The following is a 25,546-nucleotide window of genomic DNA, read 5'->3' as shown; positions in this document are numbered from 1 at the left end:
TTAGTTATATTTTCTTTACTTGCCAGATTTTATCTGGTATGTAAATCTCAGAATGAATTACCTTGTAACTATCCCTAGGTATAAACGGGATACAGAAATAAGCATCAAGGGGTGATGCAATTAATCCCACTCATGAGGAAAGACTGTCATTAGTCATTTGCAGCTTCAGCACTGGTGACTTTCAAGGTATACAAATTCTCTCGTTAGATACATTTCATGTTCTGCAGATGGCCATTTTGTCTTCTCGCTGCATGCACTGGAACATGCCCAAGTATACAAAAATGAGAGGAACGATTGTTAGGGCTGAAATTTTTTGTTCATTTTCAATGGGATTTTTTTTTCTTTGCATGGCGCACATCCTGGGCTTTGATAAATGAGTCTCACTAGACACTGTGGTAAGCCAACCTCTGCTAATATTCATTATGCAGAACCCACTAGGAAATGGTCTGAGTCAGGGAAATGGAAAACCTTTAAAAGATAAAAAGGATTTTTTTTTATTTTTTAATGAGGAAACTAATTTATAACACTTCACATTTCTAGGATGTTTTAGAATATTAAAACCAGAAATTTCAGGGTTGTATGTGCTATCAAGGTATTCAAAACTTCACAGCAAAGACACAATGATTGAGCCACGTGCAAACATTCAGACGAGACACCTTTTTAGATCACAGAAAAGGTATTCAGAGGTGACTTTGGAGCCTAAAGTTCTTTCAGAGTTAAAGACTCTGAAAGAAGCCACCAAGGTGGAAACTGGATGTGAACATGCTGTGTGCCACTGATGCCATGATCTCTGCAGTGAGCATGTTTTCATCCCATGATAAATAACCAGTAACTTCTTCCTCTTCCAGCGGCCCTGCGAGAGCGTCTGTACCACAGTCGCCATGCGGTAGCTGATACCCAGTAACTTGTGTTTTGTGCCTATCCTGTTGGTAACTTGTTTCTCCAGCTTCTAAAAAGTTGCATCAGGTTAACAAATAACATGACTCTTTTTCACAGATTCTGTTGAGCCACTGTAATTTTGCGTGCGCTTGAATGTGTGAATATGCTCAAATTGATTTAAATCTCATTTACGTGACTTTTGCTTTCATTGCAACCCCTACAGCCAGTTTTAAATAGAGATAACTGTGTCCAGGAGGAGTTAACAACCGTCCAGTGTATTGTCCTTCAAGCGGTATAAGACTTCTGAAAAGTTCTCTAGTAATATGTGTGAAAATGAGGTTTTAAATTCCTGAGATGTCTACAGTAAACAAAACAAAACGGAAAAAACCCCAAAGCAAACAGTTTTCAGCTAAAGGGCTGGTATTCAGATATTACAAAGGGAAAGAAAGAATATAATCCTTTTTTGTGAGTGGAGTTAGGTCATCTGTAAAAGCCTCTCAGAATATTATCTTCCAAGCTAATCGCTGTATTGACATTTGCCTGTTTCATTAGAGCTGAGTTTTTACTGCATTGCTGAGGTTAGAACCTGACTCATCTGTCATGGTCAAGGACTGGTTTGTAATTTCATGACTGCAGAATAAAAAAAAAAAAGAAAAAAAAAATCTCTCCCTTATTTTAACTAGTTGGGTTGAAACGGTGTTCACAGAATTCTCGTTATTGGTGTTTTGTGATTTCATAGTTCCTAGTTAGATTTCTTCTCATAGATTTTTGTTTCATTCAGTTGGCAAAGTGACTGTTATTAAAAAAAAAGAGACATGTTAAAACACATTTGTAAAGAGCTAATTTTAAAAAATTAAATATACTACATGCGCTGACATATAGATGTCAGATATGAGAGATGCAAGGGCTAACACAAGGGAGAAAGAAAGAAATATTGTCTAAAACTACAAAGAAAAAACAGTTGAGGCCAGAACTGAGTCAACTGTCCATGTAATAAACCTCCATGGCTACTGACTGAACAGATAAGTTCATGGTCTCCATAATACACTGACAGTAAACTTTGCAGCAAAAGGGAAGCATCAGAAAAGTTTTATGCACATGCAGGAAACAGATCAGCATCTGAAAGGAGTCAAAAGTTGTCTGCAGAATCCTCCTTTACCCAGGGTAAGAATTCTTCTTGCATCACACTCATAAATCCAGAAATGCTTCGTGTCATTATTATGCAAATGCATTTATTCCCTTCAAGAGTGTTTCTAAGGTTTGCTGGATGCACTACAGATACTTTTCTCTACCCACACGAGTGTTATGTGGATTTGGCAGCAAAGTTGTCAAGAAACATTTTAACTCTTCACTCATTGATGACCTGTTTTGTCCGAAAGCGATTTTCCTTTTGCATCAGTGCCTGCTTTCTGTCCATTCGCTAAGTGGTATTTTGCCACTGTTGGTTTTTTTTCTTTTTTTTTTTCTCCCCTGTAATGAAGAAGATGGAATGATAACAGACAAAACACAGTATGATTTTTCCGTAACATCGTAATAATAATAAACATTTTAAGTTTCTGCTATGTCTTTTGCCTCGGTGGATGCCAGATGCATGAGCAGCAGAAGAGAACTCTGTAGCTGAGAGACCCGAAGGGGACCTGGCAGAACAACTCGGGACAGGAGGTCTGTGCGAGCGTGGAAGGTGCGAAAGCGGCAGACGAGGCAGGAGCAACACTGTGTGGTTTCTGCTAACCTGAAAGGCACATTGCAGCCTTCAGCAAGGCTCCTGGAGCACCCCAGAGCACGCTCTTGGCTGAGTGAGCGCCACGATGGACACCTACGCGTGCACCGGGGACAGGCAGCCCTGCCAGTGGGGTTGTGAATACTGATGGGACTCTGGTGTGACCCTGTCTGCGGTCAAGACAGAGGCATTTCCAGCTGCTAGCAAAACCAGTGCTTCAGATCCAGAATACTCAGATAGCAGAAATGTTGCTGCATCAGATCTTTAGAAATATCCAGGGGTAAGGAACAGGATTTTGAGGATTAACATTTTGCGTGTAGATACCTTATGTGGCATGTTGGAATTTAAGTCTCTTTGTGGATTTGGCCAATTAGCCTTTCTCTGCATCAGCAATTTTATACCTCCCAGGAGCGTCGGGGGATAGACGCACGAAACATTGCAAAGATGTCAGAAACTGCCTTGTTAGAGACCTACTAGTATCTCATATAGACAATCTATATGTACGTAAAATATTTTACATGGAGAACATGCAACCCGTCATTTCACCATCAATCTCTCTCCGCTGGGATGTGAACCATGAAAATCTGCAGTCACCAGACAGAGGAGCCATGATTTCTCTCTGCAGCGTTTGGGTGTTTGGGTCTTCCTTGATCTTCCTTGTGTTAACTAAACCTTGTAGCTTTAGCCGGTAGAAGATTACAGGACAAGCTCTGTGGCTTTGCTTATTATTGTCCACAGGCAGGGCTGCATCTTTGCCAAAAAAAACCCACCCAAAAACCAGAAGGGCAGCAGATTCATGTGTTATTCCTGCAACAATCCTCTGGTTAAGAAGCAAACTTATAATTGGATCACTTGTGCATGGTATGAGGATGTGGATATGCCTGCCATAACTGGCTGTGAATAATCACCTACTTCTGCAGTTCGACTTGTGTGAATTTCAGGGGGTACACAGACGTTAGTTATACAATACAGAAAGAAATTCCCCCCAGACATGCTTATTCTTGTTTAATGACAAAATATGGCATCAAAACGTTGTGAGTAAATACTTCTAATCCTTGTGTGGTGACGTGATCACCAGGAGGTTAGTAGAAGAGGAAGGACGGAGCAGAAGAGAGAGAAAGAAAGGCTGCTGTGGAGAATTTTCACATCACAGCGATAGTGACTGGGGAAAGCTGAAGGCAAGCCCGCCGCTGTAGCAATTCGTACAGTTTTTAATGCGTACATCCAGAGTCCAAGGAACATGAAATTGTAATTAGCAGAGAAAATAGGAGAGATGGAATCAGACTCTATCAAGGACAGCTTAAGTGTAGCCTCCAAAATGGCTGTGTCAGACATTTAACTGATGTGCATTTTTAGACGCTTATCTAAATTAGTTATTAGAACACAATCAACTCTGTGTCTCAACCTCTGGCGGTAACGTCCCTGAAGTTATGCTAGGGATAAATTTGTCCTGTATGTTCTGGGCAAAGAACTAACTTCCTCTGATGTACAGACCTCAAATCTCCTTGTGTGTGCCTTTCTCTTCAGGGAGAACTGTTCCCACTTCCCTCTGCTAAAGGCAGTAACGTTAACAGCCTCAAACTTATCTCCTGTGATACTAGTAGAACCAGCCATGAAGAGAGTTTACAGAGACAGCAAACAATTGAGGTTACACAAGTGTAATTGAGGGCAAAATCTGTCCTGACATATCCTAGTGCTTTTTCAAAACCAAGATATAATTCCACATGAAATTTCTCAGATCCCCAGGAAGAATGTGTGACTTCCTTTACCGCCATGTGATTTATTTTGCTGGCCTGTGTTCTGCAGATGAAAGGTGAGGTTAATGTTAAACAACAAGTTTGCTCTATTTTCGGCACTGGTACCTTCATGCCATCTTTTCTAACTATGTGATAGCTCAGAGACGAAGCAGCTTAAAAATCTCTTCAGTGACCAAGTATTTTATTAATGGCTACTCGGTAATTTCGAATTCTACCGCTGCGACAACTTCCTCAACGCACGGAGCAGGTAGAAGCAGCATCAGCTTTTTCTCTAGCAACGCACTTACGCATAATCTCGACTTTCTGCGCAAGACCAGGAACGGTGGCTTAATGTGACTAACATGGAGCATGGACCTAAGAGGTCCGATGGACTGGAGCCACGGTACAGCCAAAAGCTTCTGACGAGAGCCATAAAATTTTGCCTCTCGTCTCCCGTTGAAGATGCTGCCAACGTGTTTACTCGTAACGCCAATAACCGTTTACTTATTCAGGAGAAGGAGACGACCGGGAAGAAACACTCGCGTACAAAACACCGCCGCGGAGCCCCGGCCGAAGGGCGCCGTGCCGTTCACCGACGCCGCCGGTGCCGCTCCTCCGCCTTCGCGCCAGGCCTCGCGCGTCTCCCGGGGCTGGGCCGCGTGGCCGATGCCCACCCGCCTGCGTGGGCTGCGGGGGTGCCGGGGCTCGGGACGAGGCCGTGGGGAGCTCACGCTCCCCATTATTTTCCTCATGCCCAGCGTGCCATGGCAGCAGGGGGGATGAAGGCGACCTAAAAACAATCCCCCCCGTGCTTCTGATGTTTAATTGTTAAGCCAACCCGCAGAACAATTAAGGGGTGGAGGTGTCTGGGTGATCTCCCTCCACACACCCTGATGATGGTGGTGGTTTGGGGGGGGGGGGGGGGGGGGGGGGGAGGGCGGGGTGTGGGAGGGGAAGGCCCCGCCACCCTCCCCGTGCCGCACCGGCGGAGTGAACCCGGCGAACACCCCCTCCAGGCCGGGGAAGGGAGCGGGGGAGGGCAGTTTAGCCGCCTTTGTGCCACCGGGCCCAGCGATCCTTCGGCGGCGGCCCGACTCCCTCCCCCCCCCCCTCCTCCTCCTCCTCACGCCTTCCCCCTATTCTTTTAAATCACTTCCATCCACTTTGCCGATTGGTTCCCACCTCCTGCCGGGTCACGGGGTGTCCTTCGTCCTCCAATGACAAGAGCGGATACTGGTATGCGGCTCCGGCCTGGCTGCGTTGCTGGGTGCCCGTTCGGTGCGTGCGTGCGTGAGGGAAGGCAGGCGGAGGCAGCGCTCGGCTGCCTGGACCCTCAGCCCGCCGCCGCCCCTCCTCCTCTTCCTCCTCCTCTTCCTCCTCCTCCTCCTCCTCCTCCTTCCCCCCTCCCCACGCTCCCCCGCCCCGGTTGCCGCCCCGCTCCTTGTCTCCCCGTTCAAAATGCCCCTGGGCTGCCGCTCTTGAGGCACCGCGCGGGGAACCTGCCGCTCGCCGCCGCCGTCGCCCGGGCAAGAGGGGAGCTGCTCCCCGCCGCCGCCTCCTCATCCTCCTCCTTATCCGTCTCTTCCCCCCCCCCCGCCCCAGCTCCCGCCCAGCGGCCCCGCCGCCGCCGCTTTGTCCCGGCAGCGAGAGGCAGCCGCCGTGGATGGTGTAGCGAACCGCCGAGGTAGGTGGGCGCGGAGCGGGGCAACTTACCGGGGTTTTGTTGTGGCTGTGGGTGGGTGGGTGTGAGGTGTGAGGCCCGGCCCCGTGTCGTGTCCCGTCCCCCCCGTCCCTCCCCCCTTTTCCTTGTGTGTGTGTGTGTTTAATTGTTGATCGGTATTAATAAGTGCGGGAGGCAAGGAAGAGGTGGCTGAGGGAACTCCGGGAAGAATGCCCGGGGCTTGACGCGGGAAAGGCGCGGGGGGGGGGGTTGTGTCTGCAGGCGTGAGGCTCTGGGGGGCAACGGGGAGGCGGGGGGGGATATATACATATATATAAAAATATAAAGTGGGTCGTCAGACTGCTTCTTGCTTCTGTCTGCTCTTGCTTTGGGAGGGTGCGTGCGCGGGGGTGCTGGGTCTGATTTTTTTTTTTTTTTTGTGTCTCTGTGTGTGTGTTTGGGTGGGTTTTTTTGGGTTTTGTTTGGGTGTTTTTTTTTTTTTTTTTGTTAGTGTCGTGTCTAATGCTCGGTAGAGGAAGGGTTCTCGGGGAAAGGTTTAAGTTGTTAACCTTTTGAATAAAGGCGAGGTTGGGAAATATTGAACTTAAATGGATGCATAGAGGAAATTAGCTTAGGTGTTTAAAGGATGCACTTAATTTCTTGTGTGGTAGGTATGGAATTGTGAAATGAGGATTTTATGCAAATGAATTTAATCATAACATTTTCCAGTAGCATAGGAAGGGGTGGGGGTTTTTCTTCTTTTTCTCCCCCCCCCCCCCCCCCCCCCCCCCCCGGCTTTTTGTTTCTAAAGTGTGGAAAGAAGATCACCAGAATCAGAAAAGTAGTCAGAGGTAGACAACATTAGATGCTTCATTGCTGAGACTGGCTGTTCAAGAAATTGCTGGGAAGAAAACAATATGATTCGTTGTTGAAGTGTCTTTTCCATTAGATTTATTTTTACACGCTGGTTGCAGTTATTTTGATTTACTGACTTCTTATGCTGAGTTTTTCCTCGAAGCTGTAATGTTCTTGGAGATTAGAAGCTCAGAACGTTTTTGTGCAGTCAGCAGGCTACTGTCTGATGTCTGTTCACTCCTGAGTTACATTGACCAGTTATTGAAATCAAAGATATTTTTTTGCTTGTGCGCCAATGTAACTGAAATGAGGAGCCTCAGCCATTAGTTCTTACTGTCACAATTTAGTAAAAATGCTTTCTCAGAACAATTCTGAAGTGACATAATGCAAATAGTATGCCTATTCTTAAATATGGATTTTAACCAGATAAAAACAAACACTGTGTCAAAAGAAGTAGTTGTTGGTTGTAAAAGGCGCATGTCAAATTTCCAGTTAATGTGCGATGTATCATATTTTTTTTGTAGCTCTAGTATTACCAGGCAAACATTTTGGTTTTTTTGTACACTGCTCCCTTGGAATTGAGAAATCCATGGTGGTTAAGAGGGGTGGAAGCGTTTCTATCATAATAAAAGCACTTCTGGTAAATACATCTCATCTTGGTTTTACTCCTTGAGTTTGTACCGTAAACTACGAACTGGCGTTGATTTCAGTGGCCTGGTTCGAATGAATAGCGATTTTAGAGATTTGTCTTGTTGGTGGATGAGGTCTGGAGGGAAGAGAAGGAGGTAGATGCACACAATGCCCAGGCTTGGGAGCTCATTGTTCTTTGCCGTACACTCTGCTGTGTTTGGGACCGTGCTCTCAAGCACGGTATCTTTTTCTTTTGAGAAGTGAAAGATAGAGAATGGGAAGCATTTTTCTAGCTCTTTCCTCCTTCCCCAGAATGGCCTTTTGGTAACCTTGCAAAAAAGCAAAATAGTAAATTAGAAGGTAAAGGGCGCCAAAACACTCTGTATGTTCTTTCTTCCTCCCCTCCCAGTGCTGGCTCTGCTTCTTTCTCTGTCTGTAAGTGAATATATAAAGAGAGAGGGAGCACATGAGGTGAGGCTCGGAAGTACACTCTTTTGAACCCCTCTCAACTTTCTTTCATGTTCTACCTTCTCCCCCCCCCAAATGAAAAGCCCAGCTGGCTTCAAATAAAAATGACTACACTTCAGATTTGTGTATTAGCTTTGGGATGTTTGGTGTGGAGGCAGTGTGTAAGGAAGACTACTGTCAAGGGAAAATACTTAAGATAAATAAATGCATTGGGATCACAAAAGTAAAAGGAAGTGTGCAGAGGTCGATCTCGGTGTATACATAGTTTCCTTTCCTGATGATTGTTTAATGTTTCTGTTTTTACAGCAGCATCTGTAAAAAAAAAAAACAACAACCAAAAACACCAAACCGCAAACAAAAACCAACCAAAAAAACAACCCCCACCCCCACTCCCCCACCCCAAAACAAAAACCAAACCCAATTGTAGAATCATAGCATGTCTCGAGTTGGAAGGAACCCATAAGGATCATTGCGTCCAACTCCTTGCTTCTCACAGGACTACTACTACAGTGTGTGCTGAAGCTGTAAAAGAGCAACTGCTGCACAAGGGCTTGAGCTTTTGGGTTATTGAGGTCCGGTAAAATCTCAGTTAGCTTGCTGAAAACTTCAACTAGCTGATGATACTGAGGTATGCAGAAGGGGGGGGGGGGGGGGGGGGAAACCAACTTGTGGATGTTGAGGAAAAGATGCCAGTGCACTAGATCCTTTGGAAAACAGGCAGCAGTGACTGTCATAGTTTAATCGTGAGGGCTCCAAGTTTTTTGTTTTTGACTCTAGCTGACTTCAGTGTATAATTGGGGTAAATTACTTCAGTTTTCTTACTTGAATAAAATGTGGTGATTGCCTCTGGATTGAGGATGCTTTCTTTTTTTATTTTTCTACCACTCGTTTAGCTTTGGTGTGGCTCGTGATAACTTTAACATTATTGTAGGCTATTGTCTGCATGAATGCTATGATTTGAGTTCACAGATAGGTACAGTGAAATACTTACGCTGCCTCTCTGTGGCTTTATGAATCCTATGGCATGTGAATTTGTACTATGGAGTGACCCAGAGAGGGATAACTCTCCATCTGGACAAAGCTCTTCATATCCCTATGCAAAATGGGAAGTGTTTCTTGGGCAAGAAAGGTAAGTGGAGCTAGGAGACAGACCTGCCTTAAATGGTAATTATGTAGCTGGTTTAACAGATAGTGATTTCCTTGCATCTAGGGGTTGGTTTTACCTTAGTGGGGGTTTTGTATGCATGCAGAAGCCCGTCCTGTGAGGTTGTGGGTATAGATTCGGTGCCGCTGCAGCAAAAGGCTAATAATCAACAACATTTGTGAATGTGAAGAGACATGGTGTGTATAATTCTTAATGCTGATTACAGCTTAGGTGAGAAAAATGGCTTTCTGATGTTGCAGTTTAGTAATTGACTTTTTTTTAATAACACGCTATTTGTAAATTTACTGTCGTAGCTACAAAATGCATCTCTCTGTTCTAGCCATACTGGGTAGCTGTTTTGCCCATAAAGAAGTTATTTCACTTTTGGGAGTGGGAGGAAAGAAGTGTGCTATGAGCATATAGAATTTTGCAAGTATGTGTTACTGGCTGTGTAATGGCACAGCAGAACCGGTGTTATCCTCTCAGCAGAGCTGTTCGTACATTAAGATTGCCTGAGGGTAGCTTTGATTTCATTACGTGCCATATTTAAGGACACTGTAAGCTTCAGTAACAGGTTACGCTCTGTGTTGTTGGCATATGAATACAGTACTCAAATTGTAGTTAATTTCTAGTTTAAAAAATAATGACAATTGGAAAACAATTAATTGTTATGTGATCCTGACATGAGTGAGGAACTATGTAAATTTAAAAGGGGTGGTTGGGGTTGAAGTTAACCATTAAAAACCCCACAAAACAGCCCTCTAACTTTCTAATGTACAGGTTATTTGGTTTTTTTCAGGATGATATCCTGGTTAGAGTAACTATTTTTAACGTTCAGCTATTTTTCACTCTGGTTTTGCTATGGAAATATATTGCAGTTGTTTCGGTTGCATGAAGTCTAAACAAATCATCCTGCTTGACTTAAAGGGATGCATAGTATCTGATTTTAGCTCAGAGCTTATATTTAAATCAATAGGCTTAAAATACAACATATTTTTTAAAAAAGACGTATGTTGGAACCAAAACAGAACAAAACCCCTATTGATTGGAGACCTGTTTATTTTGCATGCTTTTTTTTTTTAAAGCTGCTTGAAATGAAGCTTGTACTCTACTGATGTTAAGTTGGTTTACTGCAATAAGGAAATTGGAAGGTATGTGAGATTGTCATTGGTGGTGTGGAAGGTGTCTGAAGGAGGCGAGCGTGATTAGATGCAGTTTGGAAATGGCGTTTCCAGCAAGTTGCTGGGAAGAAAATCTAGCCACTTCTTGGAGTGATAGGAGGTGTTAGGGAGCAGGATCTACAACGCAGTATTGTGCTCTTTATGTTGCTTTGCCAGCAGCATTTTACACAAGCTTTTATAATGTTGGTAGCTGTGCCCAACTGCTCTTTTCAGAGAGGCTGATGTATGAACAAAGGAGCAAAGAAGATATGAATACTACCCTGGCTCCTTTTCATTTAAAAGTCCACTGGGGCAAGGAATTGCTCTAAGTGACTGAAAAAAACAAACAGATCGAAATATTAGCTGACTATTCCTGTTTCAATAGTGGCGTTTTTGGGTTTTTTTTTGTTTACTATAAATGTCTGTTTAGTTCACTGAGCATCCAGAATAGTATGTTGACCTAGAGAAAAGTGAAATCAGCTTGAATACAAACATCAGTTTTTCCTCTATGCCTAATGGGGATAATGATGGCCTTTTTTTGTGACATTCTTAGAGGTGTGTGCATGAAATGCACTGTATTGGAGCTGATGGTGTTTCTCTGAATTCTAGGCATAAAGGATGGCATTTGTATTTGGCATCTTAATTCTGTTAAAAGTGCAACCCTGACAATGTAGATCAGTTTAGGTATTGCATAAATTTGATAGATTAAAAAATAAATTTTTCTGATTGAGTTATTGAAAAACGAGTCGTTCTTTGAACGTGTAGGTTATATTTTGTTCTTCCTACGGAACACGAATGAGAGGCTAGTTCACTGTTTTAAGATTCAAGGTAAGTGGAAGAAAATGAGTGCTCGTTAATTTTGAGGTCTTAGTTAATCTATGTATTTAATCTACTTGTCTATATTTTTTTAAAAAAATCATTATCGTGGTATTATCAATCCCTGATACCGAGAGTCAGTTTTGGCCTGTTTTAAATATGTAACAGGAGTTCTGTTTTATAATGATGGGTGTTACGTGGTCTTTTCTAGTGCCTGCAGTGAAGGCTGTAGTGTAAACTTAGTTTCATGACCAGTGGTAGTAATGAAGCTTATGTGCTAGTAGCTCTTCTGAGGAGACAAGAGCTTGTAAGCCCTGAAGCTTGCCCCCTCCATCCCTGTGACCAGTTAATTCCTCTTTTTCCCCTGTCCTTCATAACAGTTGAATGGGCGAGTAGCATATATTGTGCCTATGAACTAGCTGGCTGCCAAGCAAAACTTAAAATCCTGGTTTCTGTCTGGCCGTGCCTTAGTGGGGATGTAATTAATTAGAGAGTTTTTTCCTATCCATCTGCTGGTTTGCACAAAACTTTCAGGAATGTTGGTTATTGCTGAGATGACTGTTGTGGCAGGCTGGTTTGAAATTCATTATGTGCTAGAAGGTACTGGCATGAAATGAGGGAGTTGGGGAGTGGGGGAAGTGAGGTGAATTAGGGAGTTTATTTTCTCTGAGAAACCAGGTTAAAGAAGGAGAAAGGAAGTTCTGTCATCTAGTGCTAATAAATATTTCTGTCTGTGTGATGAGCCGTTTCACCTTTATGTTTGTCTTTTTCATATGGCCAACTGTTTTGGGGTGGAAACAGACAAGTTCTCAGGCACTTGGCCCATCTTCCTGCAGATCTTCTTTCCTCTTTTTTTGGAGCTGTTTGGAAGCATTCGTAGTGATCAGCTGGTCTGGGAGCAGGCATCTCATACAACTGTTGGTGAAAACACGTACGGGGAACTTTCTTGTTGTACATGACGCTAAAAATGAATAAAAACATTAAGGAGCAGAATTTCTTACTAGTGAGAAATCGCTGTTAAAATCTTAGAAAACCAAGCTTTTGTTTGCTTTGACGTAGCTCTTGGTGTGTGTGCTTATACCAATTCTCCCACAAATGAATCCTTATCTGGAGTAAGCCTAATTCATTTCGCGGACTAAAAAATGATAGATCTTATTTGATCTCAGATATCTTGCAAGTGGTATATATTAAATTGTTAGGCAGATGCTGTATATTAAACTCTTGATCCTACAGTCACATTTCTGTGCATGGACTCATGGTAGTCTGAATGCGTGTAGAGGAATGGATGGGGGAATCTACCTGGGGGCGGGGGGGACTCTTGATCGTGCACATTGTGACGCACGTAACTTATATGTATATATTTGTGCCTAACGTGAGGTACGGGCACATTAATGAGTTAGTGTAGGGTAAGTTGCTGTGTAACTTAACGTTAGATACACAGCCAGTGTTCATTCTCAGTGGCAGCATGTGTGAGAGATGCCGGTTTTCTTTCCCTGAAGGACAGGTAGCTTCAAGCAGTCCTGTTTACTTCTCTCCTTCAGTAAATGGCTCTGGGCACTTAATGTAGAGTGACTGTGACTCATGGGGCCTCATCTGTGCATTTATACCTTGAGTCAGCAGTCTGTGTAGTACTACTCATTCCATAGCCACCCATGTATTACATAAACTGACAAATTTTCTTGTTTTAGCTAATATCTTAAAAAAAATTAACAAAAGATATTGTTATTTTGGCAATAGAATCTCTAGTGAAGGGAGGTTTTAAGTTTCCTCTAAGTGAGAAACAGTTCAGAGCCTGTATAGACTGTGGGAGAGCTAAAATGCGTAGTGAATAGTAGACTTTTAGTGTTAACAGTTGCAGCTAAAGGCATTGAGTGAGACTTGTGATGCCAGAGAGAGGTCTTTTCTATACTGCGACTGAAATCGCTATGGTCTAAGGGGCGCTCGTAAGACTGTACTTTGTTTTAAACCTGAGCACTTATGAAAATTATGTGGTTGCATTGCTATGTAAAGCAGGATGATCTAGGCTTGAGTGTATTGGTGTGGTGGAATAGGGAATTAAAACAGAATATGATGGTTTCTGTCAAAGCTTACTATTCTGGCAACTAGTTTATTGCCTGGTTTAAAGAAAAATGGCAAGTTCAGTTAGTAATTAACTATTATAGGATGTTAGAGGATCAGCAGCTTTGGGCTAAATATCAGAGTTACTAAATATATGTGTTTAAGGATTATGAATCTTTTTAAACAACTGTGTATATGACATTAGTCTGCCGATACCAACAACCACAAGGGACTAGAGCACGTGGTGTTGATGCTAAAAAGCCTCTCTTTATCTTCTCCTTGATTTAGGAGTCTTCATTCATTCATGTATGTTAACATGAAAAGTGTCATCAGTATGAAAGAAGTAAGTGGTGGTACGTCATAGAATTCTAGTGCTTTACGGGTTGTATTTCTTCACTGAATTATAGAAATTATACCCAGTGAAAGTCATGGTGCCCAGGCAATTGGAACCTCCAGATTTGCTTTGAATTAAGAAAGAGTACTTGGCATGTGGGAAGGTTCTTCAGAGCAAATGCTTCATGGTGATAGGGCATGTTAATTGAAGAGTGGCTCTGAGCTTGGAAAACTTTGAGTGGAAGGGAGCTGCTTTTTTCTTAAACTTCTGTCTTCCACTCTGTGTGTGGTTTTTAGTAGTGGTGCTCATCTGTCCTTTGGAAGTTTTTCTTGCCCACAAGAACGACTTAACCTGTCTCTTGGAATTCTAGCTGTGTTCCTTCATAATTCTTCAACTTGTTTTCCTGTTCCCTCTGTCTGCAGTAGCTTTAATTCAGGTACTTCACCTCTTGTTTGGGTGCATCAGGTTCACTGTGATCATACTTTGGTATGATCTAGAACTGAAGTATGAAAGAAACGTTGAAGTGTGGAAGCAGACGTATGAACTTCTTATATTGGTGAAGTTGCTTAGAATTTATCTGGTTAAGGCCCAGTATCTTGACAAGATTCTGCAAAGAAAGCTTTGCCTTGCTCCTTGTTCTTAGTAAATTTCAAAAATGGCAAAGGCCACAGGTTCTTTAGGTCAACAAAACACACTCAATTTAACAGTAGTTGTGTGTCCTTCTGGTACCTGTTATCTCTGTGCCAGGGTGGTACATATTCTATAAAAAGGAATGCAATGGCTCCATTAGAGGTCTTCTAATGAGGTTGGTGCAGGAGACTTAAGCACTTAATCCTCATTTTTACAAACTGGGAGTGAGATGCAGGAAATCTAATTTATGTCTCCAAGGCCATTAATTTTCACAAAACTTAATAGACCTGCCTCTGACTGCTCCTTAAACTACTGAATTATGCTACTTGCCTTCTAATGTGAACCCTTAAGATGAGGAACTTTACCCAATGATAGAATGAACTTAAAGGTGTGTGTACACTTAAAGATTTCTGTGAGTCAAATGCCCAGCTAGTAAGAGTCATCAGGAAATAAACTGTCTTACTTTAAGACTGGTTTGGGCTGTGCATTTAATTTCTAATGTATTTTATTTGTAAGACTTACAGTGTAAGTTTTTTATTATCACATACACAAGTTTGTTTGCTGTTACTGGGAATAAAATTGAAATGTGCATGGTTTTTAGTGAAGTAAAATCCATTTCATCTTCTTTTTTTTGAGAACTTGTTGTGATTTGCCCCTTATATCTGTGGTTAATCAGGGAAATCTCCTCCCGTTTTCTTGTTCACAGTGTTTTCTGTGACTCAGTTTCCATGGTAAATTTTATATTCCCTGCTGCTTAATTCGGCTGAACTCAGGGCAGAAGCTACGGAAGGCTTTCAGACGATGACAGTAGAAAAACTGTTTAAGGCTGCTCTTGTGTTGACTGGCCAAAGCTAGACTAGAGTATTGTTTTCGAGGTTAGGCTTCAAATCAAAGGAATTGAGTGAAAAGGGGCAAATGTGGATAATTCAATGAAGGTGAATCTTTGTGAAGAAATATGGATGGAGTATGGTAACGCAAGTAGTTCTCCTAGGGCAGAGATGCAAATAAAACGGCCTAATGTCTGACTAAAGGGAATATGGCATTAGGGTTTTTCTGTTTATGGGCAGTCTCTTGGTGTTGGGGGGAGGTTGCAATGCATGCTTCTGGATGAAAGTCTGAATAATACTTGGATTAGAAAAGGGCCAAGTTGACTGTTACCATATGCTCTGGACAGAAAACTTAGAGGCAGAATCCAAGTTCTCTTCTGACCTGCTGAAACAGTCGTGGTTGCTGTTTGAATGTCTTCAACAAAGTTTTGAGATATTGTGGGAGTGCAGTAAGTGAAAAGATAGTGGTGCACATAGTCTAGTAATCTTAAGATTATTTTTTTTATTGCACTAATTTGTTAGGGAGGCGCTGGAATTATCAATGACATCTTGCTATAGCTCAAATGTCCTTTAGCAGGTCAGTAGAAAAGTATGTGGCTTGTAGCATACTTATTTTGTACCTCTGCTTATATTTTTTTTCATAATTATGCCTACTGTAGACTTTAGGATTGTACCTGCCATTACTCTTTTTTGGTGATTAATGTGAGCATTTGAGGATATGTTTCTCTTTCTGTGAGTCTCAGTCACTATCACAGCTTACCTTCTAGGGCTGGTTTTGTTAAACACAGTTCTGTAAACAGCATATCTGCTCATTCTTCTGGTTGGAAAAAGTCATTTGATTCTTATTTCCTGCTTCTCTTCATGTTGAATAGACTTAGTCTTTTATTGTTGAATTTTATTGTCTAACTGCATGCTTCTCTTTCCATGTCTGTAATATATGAAAAAAGAAACTGGCTCCACTTGTATTCTCATTGTATGTCACTTCTCTCCGTGCAGGCTTGCTTCAATTAATGAGAGCCCTGTTCTCTTCCCTACACTAATTATTCATCAAATAACTACTTCCATAGCTTTTGTCCCAAAGTACAAGTTCCGTAAGATGTGGAAAGTAATTACTTTTGTGTATGTTTAGTGAAGTCTTCTGAGTCCTGATCAGTTAAATTTACACTTTTCCTTGCTGGGACCTCTCTGAGGCCCTAATGCACGTGTTAGATATTCTTGAATAGAAACAAAAGCTGGGAGAGATTATTAATGAATGAGGCCTCTTGTTTATGACATTCTGTTTGAAATTAAACAGGTTTCCTGTATTAAATCCCAAAGATATTTTAATTGGGTCATATATTTAATTCCTGAAGATGATAAAGGGTCATGCTACAAGTAGACAAGAAGAGAGACTGGAAAGATTGCATGTTATTAATTCATAACAAGATTTTAGGTGTCATTGGTATCACAATATTTGGATTGTGCTCCAGGAACTTTAAAAAAAACACATGACTTGTTGCAAGACCTTGACCTGAACATCTCATTGCAATTGTGCTTTTCTGCTTATGAAATAGGTGTGACGATACTTTTGTCGTTGTTATCAGGAAGTTTTATAGATGTTAAGCAGTATGAAAATGCTGATTTTTAATATCTGTTTACTTTGTTAATCTGAAAACATATGTTAACTTAGTTACAGGTTACGTGCTTCCTCTGCAACTATCATGAAATAGCTAGTTAATGCTTTAAAAACAACACAAAAAATCTTCCCAAACCTGGCAGCTTGACCACCTCCCAATATAGAGAGAATTTGACTTGATAGCTCAGAACCATGAAAATCTGTGCTGTTGCAAACCTTTAGCTTTCTTTCTATGGTATGTTATTGTTTGGCATAGAGGACCAGTGAGCTATAAAATAATGATGAAATAAGTGGGGATTTAAAAATTTTTTTAATTGCAGTTTGTGCTCGACAGTGGGTTGCAGGAACAATAGGTAAACTGTCAGGAACCTGTTGTTCTACTGGTTTAGAAATGACAATATTTCAAAAATATGATTTCAAAAATATGATTTCAAAAATATGATTTCAAAAATATGATTTCAAAAATATGATTTCAAAAATATGATTTCAAAAATATGATTTCATCTCTTTTCAGTTTATTGTGGTTACTTGCACCTCTTCTCCCCCAGTGAAGAATGAAGTTGTTCTAGTATTTTACCATGTTACCTTTTTTTTCCCTGTTGGAACATAAAAGGGAGGTAAGGTGTGCTTTCAAAGTATGGATGTTGTTTTGGTGTGGGGTTTTTTTTTTTCCCCCCCATATTGATGTCTGAAGATTGATATACATTAGGTGGTATATTTGCATCAAGGCACTAGTGAGCTCTGTTCTATGTGACGATAGATCATCACTTTTTTACTGTATCTTTTAATGTAAGACATGGTTGCTCTTTTACTTCAAAGTCTAACTCTGATGGCAACTTTCTGTTGTATCTTTGCACTTGTTATTTTGTGTCTTGATGTATCATCAATATCTATTTGGTGTTACTTGTCCATATCAAAGTAGTTAAGGATCTTGTGATAGCAGCTTTAGAAAATATCTAGTTCTTCAATACTGAATGGAAATTACTCTTACTGTTTTGTAAATGCCTGTTCTGTTACCTGCCTAATTTGAGCGATATTAATTTTCTTCTTGAAGTTTTAGAATAAACTTCTAGCTTGCTATTTTCCATGGTTCTCAGAACTGTTTTATGCTACAATTCTTGTCCTGAATCAAGTTTGGCTTTAAAATAAACTTTGTAGGAATTACTGTAACTTCTTACTCCCTGGTTTACTCACTTGTACTTTTAGAAGAAAATATATGCCTTTATGCTTTGTGATAGCAGGATGTCTCTAGGTATTACAAATGGAGACCTCCTATACTTAGTCTCCCTCTTGTTATTAATTGACTATTTGCTCATTCAGAGAACAGTTCTGAATCAATACTGGAAATATGTTCTGAGTAACATTCTCTCTGCCTCCTTAAAGTGAATGAAATTGGGATTTTGCTTTCAGGTGTACAAAGGTGAAGATATAAATGTTGAATGAGCCTTCCAAGATGGAAAGAGGTGGTGTCACCCATTAGTAAGCTAAGGAAAGCCGGAAGGTTATGTCCTATGTACATGTTTGCTTTTAATAAAAATATGTTCTTTAGAATCTAGTTCAGTAGGAATGTAATTTGAACCTCATTTAAATATGGTTCTTTAAAGTCAGTCTGTGGTTCAGTGGGTGTATAAAGAGTAAAATAGTATTCTCTCCAGGTTGCTTTCCCCCGCTGCCCCCGGGTGAGAGGAAGGAAGAGCTCCAGAGAAGAAAATTAGGCAGAAGTGGTTAATACTGGCAGTGCAAAAAATAGGCTGATTCTTCTGTGATCTTAAGTTTCTGTTTGAAGTCCAACCAGGTCTATTGTCTGTGTGGTTAGATGTGTTTTTGAGCTTGTATAGCCTTTCTGTCTAGTCTGTGATTAGTAGAAGAGGTGCTGGCTGTAGTGAGCTGGTGTCACAAGTAAAACCAAAATATTCTTTAAACTTTAAAATAAAAGTTGACATCATACCAACAATTATTGGGGAGCATGTCTGGGGGCAAGAGGGTTTCCTTTTCTGAAAGTACTTAGGCATGTGTGTGAGCATACATGAATTGTTGAATATGATTGATTTTTTTATCTTTTTTCCCTTGCTAGTGTTTTGGGGTTTTTTTGAGAGAAAATGAAGATAATGTCAACTGTATTCATTTTCCACACTAGGACAATACAGAAAGACATCAGACTTAAAAAGTACCTTAAAAGTACTGCTTCACTGTAGCAGCAGAGCTCTTGTCTTCAGTGTTTTAAACTCAGGCAAATGCCTTATTGATAAAAAGTATTGTAAATCTTGAAAGTAGTAGATTTTTATGTGGGAAGAAACTATTTGGGTAGCATCACTTAAACATCCCTTTGAGATTGTTGCCTGCTTAGTTCCTTGATGTTAACAGTTCTCAGGTCATCAGTTCCTACTTGCAGAAATAGGACTTCAGGGGCCAGTCATCCATAGCACAATCTGACTTCTGTAGCTGTGGAAAAATGTCTTGCGTTTCAAAAGACTGCAGATGTTAAGTGTTTGTCAGATAGAACTTGCAGAGCATGGTACGTGGATGATATGCTTGCTCTAGTGACTTGATTAGCTATGAATTTGGACTGTAGATAAATTGGCTGTCAGGGGGGGCTGTAAGTGTTGTCTCTATAGCACAGTACAATTTTTATTTTTTTTTTTAAACCACTGGTATCAAAACAAACCTCTACTACTATGGGGACTGAATGCTGCAGAAGCTTGAATTGGAAGTTTTCATATTGGCGAGAAACTGCTTAGAGATGAAGGGTGTGCAGAAAGTCTAACATTTGGGGGTAGCTCTGGGTAATGAAACGCATCAAATCATTTAAGAGCAGGGAGCTGATCTATGCTATTACAGTGCAACATCTAAAGGAGCTGGTTTCAAAATGTGAAAGAACCTCCTATGAACAATAGCACTCTTCTCCGATCCCTTTAGGAGCTGGGTATCCATCCAAATTACGTTTGTCTGTTATGATTAGTTGAGTATATTCCTGAAAAGATAAAGGCTTTGTATAGTCTGGCTTTTTTGATGATCCTGAGGGGAAACACATTTCTCTGTAGTGGTAACTCATTCGGCTGTGTCTAAAATTTGATGCTGTCTTGTAGAAGGCAAAAATATTTGCTATGCGTTTAGTTCTCGGTGAAGTGTTGTAGTTGAAACATGTTTAAAGAAATCTGCATTAGATTACAAGGTTTAATTTTTCTTGCTTGCGCACAATTTTTTTTTCCAACATGAGTTTTCTTGCTATTTTCTCAGTGTGAAAAGAGCCGATACAACGCCTTTCGTCATGTCATAGTCAAATCCAAAAGGAGATTAATATGAAAAACTTACGGGTTCGGGGAATGTGCTTCTGAACAAGAAGAATGTCACAGCTCACCTACACATCACTTCATTCTGTGTGTGTCAGGATAGTTCATTATAGATATGTTAAAGAGAATTCCTTCTGTGACTTTGAGTAACTATAAAACCCAGAATTACACAGCTGAAGCCTTTGAGGTGAGAAATTAATTCAGATTTGGGATACAGTTAATGCCACTTCTGTGCTGGTGTCGGGTGTGATTGTTAGCACCACGTAAAATGGTAGAGTAAAACTTCGGACTTCATTATTCTTGGTCAGAGTAGCGGAGAGGTGGATACGCACATAGCCTGTTGAGTGTCCATTGTGTGGTCGCTGTTGACCTGAATAGTTACTGCTTGCCACAGGTATGAGGTAGTGGCTGTGGTAAAGGTAAGCAGAAAAAGTGTTCTGGAGGCTTTCAGGCAGTTTGAAATATTTCTAACTGGGTTTAGAAGAAGGGGAAAGAGCTGTGGAGATGATTACTAGGGGAGCTTGGGAGTGCAAAATGTATTTATGGAAACAAGCCAACACTTCAACAGAACTGTAAAGACCTGTCTTGTGATCAGCTTTTTAATGTGAAAAGAGCGCCCCAGTTTGAATTACAGGGCTCTGGTTAAATGATTACATGAGGTATGTTTAAAAATAGCAAATGTATTTTATGCCCAGTCAAATAAAGTTCTTGGCATTCAAAACTCAAATGAAATATATGTTGACTTCCATCTGACAGCCAAGTGACTCAAATTCTATGTTTCTTGAAGGAAAATGGCTTTTTTGATTTTTAGATTAATTCCATTGTAGCCTGTAACAAGGAATAATCTTGTACTGGATTTTCTTTGAGAGTAGGATCTGCAACTCTGCAAGCATGTTTCAGTTCAGCAATTTAAAATAGCTTTTTTTAATGCTTATGCTAAGGCAAGTTATAATTTGTGAAAACTGTTTTTTCAGTGTGAAATGGTCTGTTGAATGCTTCTTTAGCTTGTTTCTCTGCACTTCAGTTTGCCAGATTAACAGAGCTATTAATAATAGCCACTCTTGCTTTTTCAGCATGAAGGAGTTGGTAAGCATGGAGCTATATGTAGTTTGTATTTTTAATTAAAATTGTACTGGGATTATCTTGTATTACCAGTTACCTTCTAGAAGATTAAGTTCATAAAAGGTTCATGAGTTGCTAAGTGGAAGAGATTAAAGTGATTGTTGGCATGTTAGTAGAATTATTTGTTGCCTACGCAGCATTTGCTCATAGCTTTAATTTGCCATAATGGCAGACAAGTAAAATGCAAGCATCTGAATTTTGAAATCTACACTAGCTGACAAAACCAAGCTGTATTTTGGAGTGATTGTCTTTTTTATTATTATTTTTTTAATGTGATGTTTAGCTGTTTAGAAATACTGAGTGGAAGAGTAGTTTTTTCAGTGTCTCTGTGCTGTTACTTTGTGGTGATACTCTTAACGGTGTGACCAGAAAGGTGTTTTGTCACTTAAAGTGTGGAGGGCACAAATGAGCATAGAGAACTGATGAGGAGATTCTGGAGAAGATAGCTTCCATTATAGTGGACTTGTAAATCCTTGCTGTATTGGTCAGTTAGTCAATATAGGAAAGGTGTTGAAGGAATCCTGTGCTTAGATAAATAATGTATTGAAATACAGTGCTTAGTATGATTGTATGCATCTAGATCTGTCTAGAATTAACTGTGAAATACGTTGCAGCAGTAATGAAGAATACAGTGGGTGTCTCTGCTGTTATCAAAATCCATTAGCAAGTTTTGCTGTGCTTGAATGGCTTTCATTGTTACGCTTTCTGATTCATCCTAGAGCAGTATAAGTAAATGGCATCCATTCTGTGCTGATATAAACAGTTCCTATATGCTTTACAAACAATGATGTTACAGTTTGAATAAACATCTGTTTAGCTTTTAATAATGGATACCAGGCAGGTTGTGGAACTTTTAGCTGCAGTTGCATGTGTTTTGGCTACAAGGAAGAACAAATACAGGAGTCTGTACAGCGAACTTCTGCTTTGTCTGGTTATGCACAGATATACTGTGGAAATGTGACCTATTATTTTGAGAGGTAATCTGTGGGATGATTTTTTGTGTGTGGAGTAACACGTTAATGGATATAGCAAAACCAGTTTCCAGCGCATTCTGTGATGCTACAGAAATGTATTGCACTATTCTGCTCTGTATGTCTTCTAAAAACTATTTTCCCCTCCCACTTTTAACAAGAACTTCCCTTGTAGCTGGAGGAAGAGAAGATCTATCTGTATGTGAATAGATTTGACTTAGTGCGTCATAGCAGACTTGCGCCAACATTGTGCAATACTAATGCTAAGCCTGCTGTTTCAAACTGATGATGACTGCGAAACTTGACGTTACCACCAACTTCCACATGCTAATGCAGTTATCTCAAATTTGGAGATGTTTGAGATGATTAAGAGTTCTAATCTTAATTGCTCTTTGGTTGCCAGAAGTGTATTCTGTTAACAATATGTCCAATTTATCTTCATCCAGCTTTCCTTCTGCCCCATAATGATGGTTGCGTTATGTTGTTAGTGTAAACATGTGCCTAGCTTACTGAATTCACAGAAAGACTTTGTGTTACGTGACTGTATTTAGGGGTCATGCATTCAGTGAGATATGTGTGAGTTTAATTTGAAAGCTTGTAAAGCGGTGACCGTTCCTAGTGTTCTGCTTTGAACTGGGAAAACACAATTCCTGTCTGTAGCAACCTGCAAAGCCAGATTTTCATTACAGAACTTCTGATGAATGCATCACTGTGTTTTGAAACGTAACATATGCTTTTTCTAATGTTCTTACAGATAGGCAGTATATACATGATAGCTAGTCACCACGTGGTGGCAATTTTCACAGTAAAGGAATTTGTGTGGATAGGTCTGAACTTTCTTTGCTCAAACATGAAGAATGCAAGCATGCTTTAAGTTAGGCATATTAGCTACATTGATCACTGTTTTCCAGATGTAGTGAGTTTGAGAAGAGGTATATATCAGAAGGGACTATCAAGAAATTAACATTAGGTGCTGTCTTTGAATTTAGTATTGCATGCATTTCTAGCTGGTAAAATGCTCAATGCAATTTTTCAATTATAAAGGCTTACAAAGGCTTGGAGATTATTTTCAGAGATTCTAAAATATGTACTATTTAATACATAATGCAAAAGGAAAACCTGGTTTCTTAATGTAAGGACATGAAAATGGAACCAGCTGCAACATTATGCCACCCTGATGCAGCGTTGATGCTACAGTTTTAGCAGTAGATTAAATATTGATACCTCTTTCTCTCCCCTCACCTTCCAGGACACTCTTAAAGCTTTTGCAGTTGTTTTTAAGTTTTTATAGAAGAACTGGTCAAGCTTCTGTAATTTTTTCCACTAGATTTTTATGATGAATTAAGAGCTTATGTTTGTAGTTTAGGGGGAAAAAAACTATAGGCAATTTTCTTGTCTACATAGGTGAATCTGTGTGTGAACAAGAAAACTTCAGAACTTAGTAAGCTCAAATGAAACATCTTCATATTGGTAAGAAGGAGCATAATGTCCCTTGGCTGTAGCAAAATCATACCCAAGATGAAGTAAACAGTATATGAAATTAAACTAGTAAAATGGAAAATAAATGTGTAATTATATCACAAATGAAAGACAGATGTTAGGAACCCGGGGATTATGAGGGCTGGTATGAAAACCATGCAACAATCTGATGCTTGTTTGAACCATATGTTAGCTCTCAAGTGTGAGTTATGTACAACTGAAACTGTTCAGGATACTGGAAAAAAGTTCTTGCACTTCTGAGGATTAGGCAAGTAGAGAGGTTAAGAGGAGATTTACAAGGCTTTCAGAATGTTCTGCTAGGACTGGAAACACTGGAATTCGGTAGGACAGTGAGCTGCCTACTAAAGAAAATCTTTTGGCTCTAATGGTAGGGTGTACAGGTAGTCTGTCTCGTGGTAGTAGCAAGGTTATGAAGAATTCTTATTTTGTCATTGTTGGCTTCTGAGGCTAAGCAGCTTCATGTAGCTCTTAGAATTAGCTTAGCCCATCCCCAAGTATCTCATATCTATAAGCTAACTTGTATTTATGAAACGGATTCGCTAAGTGCTCTTTCTGTACCATCAAAGAAGCTGAAATTTCACAATGCTTAACAGAATCTCTTTTTAGTGAGCTAAAGGTGGCAGTGTGCAGCATTATAACTAAAGTGGAGTTGGAAGATCACTGAAAATGTTTCTAGGTCCAACTGTAAGCTCTGTAAAATAGTTAGTCTGCTAAATTCTGATGTCTTAGTCCTTATTGTGGTATTAGCAAACTGATTTTTTTTTTTTCTTAAATTTCTAAGTTTTATTGCCTTGCTTTTTGTGGGTTGTGGGTGGTTGGCTTGTTTGTGTGTGGTGTTTTTGGTTTTGTTTTTGTTTGCTGTGTTTTTTTTGTTTTGTTTGGTTTTTTAGCAAGTACTGTAGCGAACTGACTACTCAGGTTGTCAACCCCAGTCAAGATGACATGACTGAAAGTGCAGTGCTTTCTCTTCTGTTGTATTGTTTGGTGCTCTCGTATGTATGTGTATATGTTTTTGCAGCTTTATTTCTGAGTGGATAGTCAAAGGTTCAAGGTTTCTAAGATGCACAGAAGATCACTCATTCTGTATGTGTTTTAGCTTATTGTAACTTGATGACAGTGTTGAATTGAGTGCTATGAGAAGTTGGTTCTGTTGTGACAATTTTTCTCCTTTGTACTTCTCCATGCGTTCTGCTCACCTCATATCTTGCAATGGGGGAAGCAGATATCGGAGACAACATGAAACTTAACTAAAGTTAGGCTTTGCTCAAGTTGCCTTTAAGCTTCATTAGATAGTTAGTCTTTTAGAGGCCAAATTAAGATCAATACTGAAAACATTCTTTTTGGTTGTGTAGTGGTTTATCTACCTGGCTAGACTGCACCATTGAGGTGGGATGCAGATTTAAACATCTGTGATGATACCCTGTGTTTTCCCTATAAACCTGTAGTTCTAAAAACTTCCTTGATATTTTTTTTTTATAGAAACTAACTATAGTTTTTGTTCTTCAATGTCAAGCCCACTCAGCAGGGAGATCTCTTCTGAATTGTGGCTGTTGATCTTTCTGCTTAGTTTGTTTGCTCTTCTGCAAGCAGTTTGTACAATAAGTACCTATCACATAGCTTTCTTTTGGTTTTAATTTGATGGAGACTTCCCCACCTGTCTTTCTGCCATTTCCCTTTCCTATTTTTTTTGTTAGTTTGTAATGTAGAATGATGAGTAAATACTTTACCTTGATGAGTAAAATATCAAGAGTGGAAACTGAGTGTCCAATGTAATGTTTCACATTTAAAAAAAAATATCAAATGAAACAAAGTAATATCTCTTCTTGATAAGGAAGAATGCAAAGTACTTTAAATATTGGCAAAAATCAAAGGGGGAAAGATAGCACTTAATTTGGAAATTGAGCATCTGTGGTGAACTTGAGTCCATCAAGAAATGATAGAGCAATAAAACTTAAACCAGTGGTGGTGTTTGAAGTATTTGGGGAGATGTGGAACCGACAACCACAAATCCTCTTGTTCTTAGAGAGTAATCAATTTTTTTTTTTTTAATTCTGGGTGAAGAGAGAATTACTAGTGCTGAGTGCAGTTTTTAGTCTTGTCTCAGTAGCTTGGTTTTCTGCAGTAGCAGGTG

At 40.2% G+C, this 25,546-nt stretch overlaps 1 protein-coding gene across 1 annotated transcript in view; it reads left to right on the top strand.

The window, feature by feature from the left end:
• The first annotated feature begins 5,939 nt into the window (after window positions 1–5,939).
• The window catches only part of RERE (arginine-glutamic acid dipeptide repeats), a 257,146-nt gene continuing 237,539 nt past the window's right edge, over window positions 5,940–25,546 (top strand). Inside the window, exon 1 of the mRNA XM_049803204.1 lies at window positions 5,940–6,019. The gene's annotated coding sequence lies outside the window, so the exon portion shown is untranslated. The remainder of the gene's footprint in view (window positions 6,020–25,546) is intronic.

Source organism: Accipiter gentilis, chromosome 1 (genome assembly GCF_929443795.1).
Source record: "Accipiter gentilis chromosome 1, bAccGen1.1, whole genome shotgun sequence".
Classification (NCBI taxonomy): domain Eukaryota; kingdom Metazoa; phylum Chordata; class Aves; order Accipitriformes; family Accipitridae; genus Astur; species Astur gentilis.
This window is presented reverse-complemented; position numbering and strand designations above follow the sequence as displayed.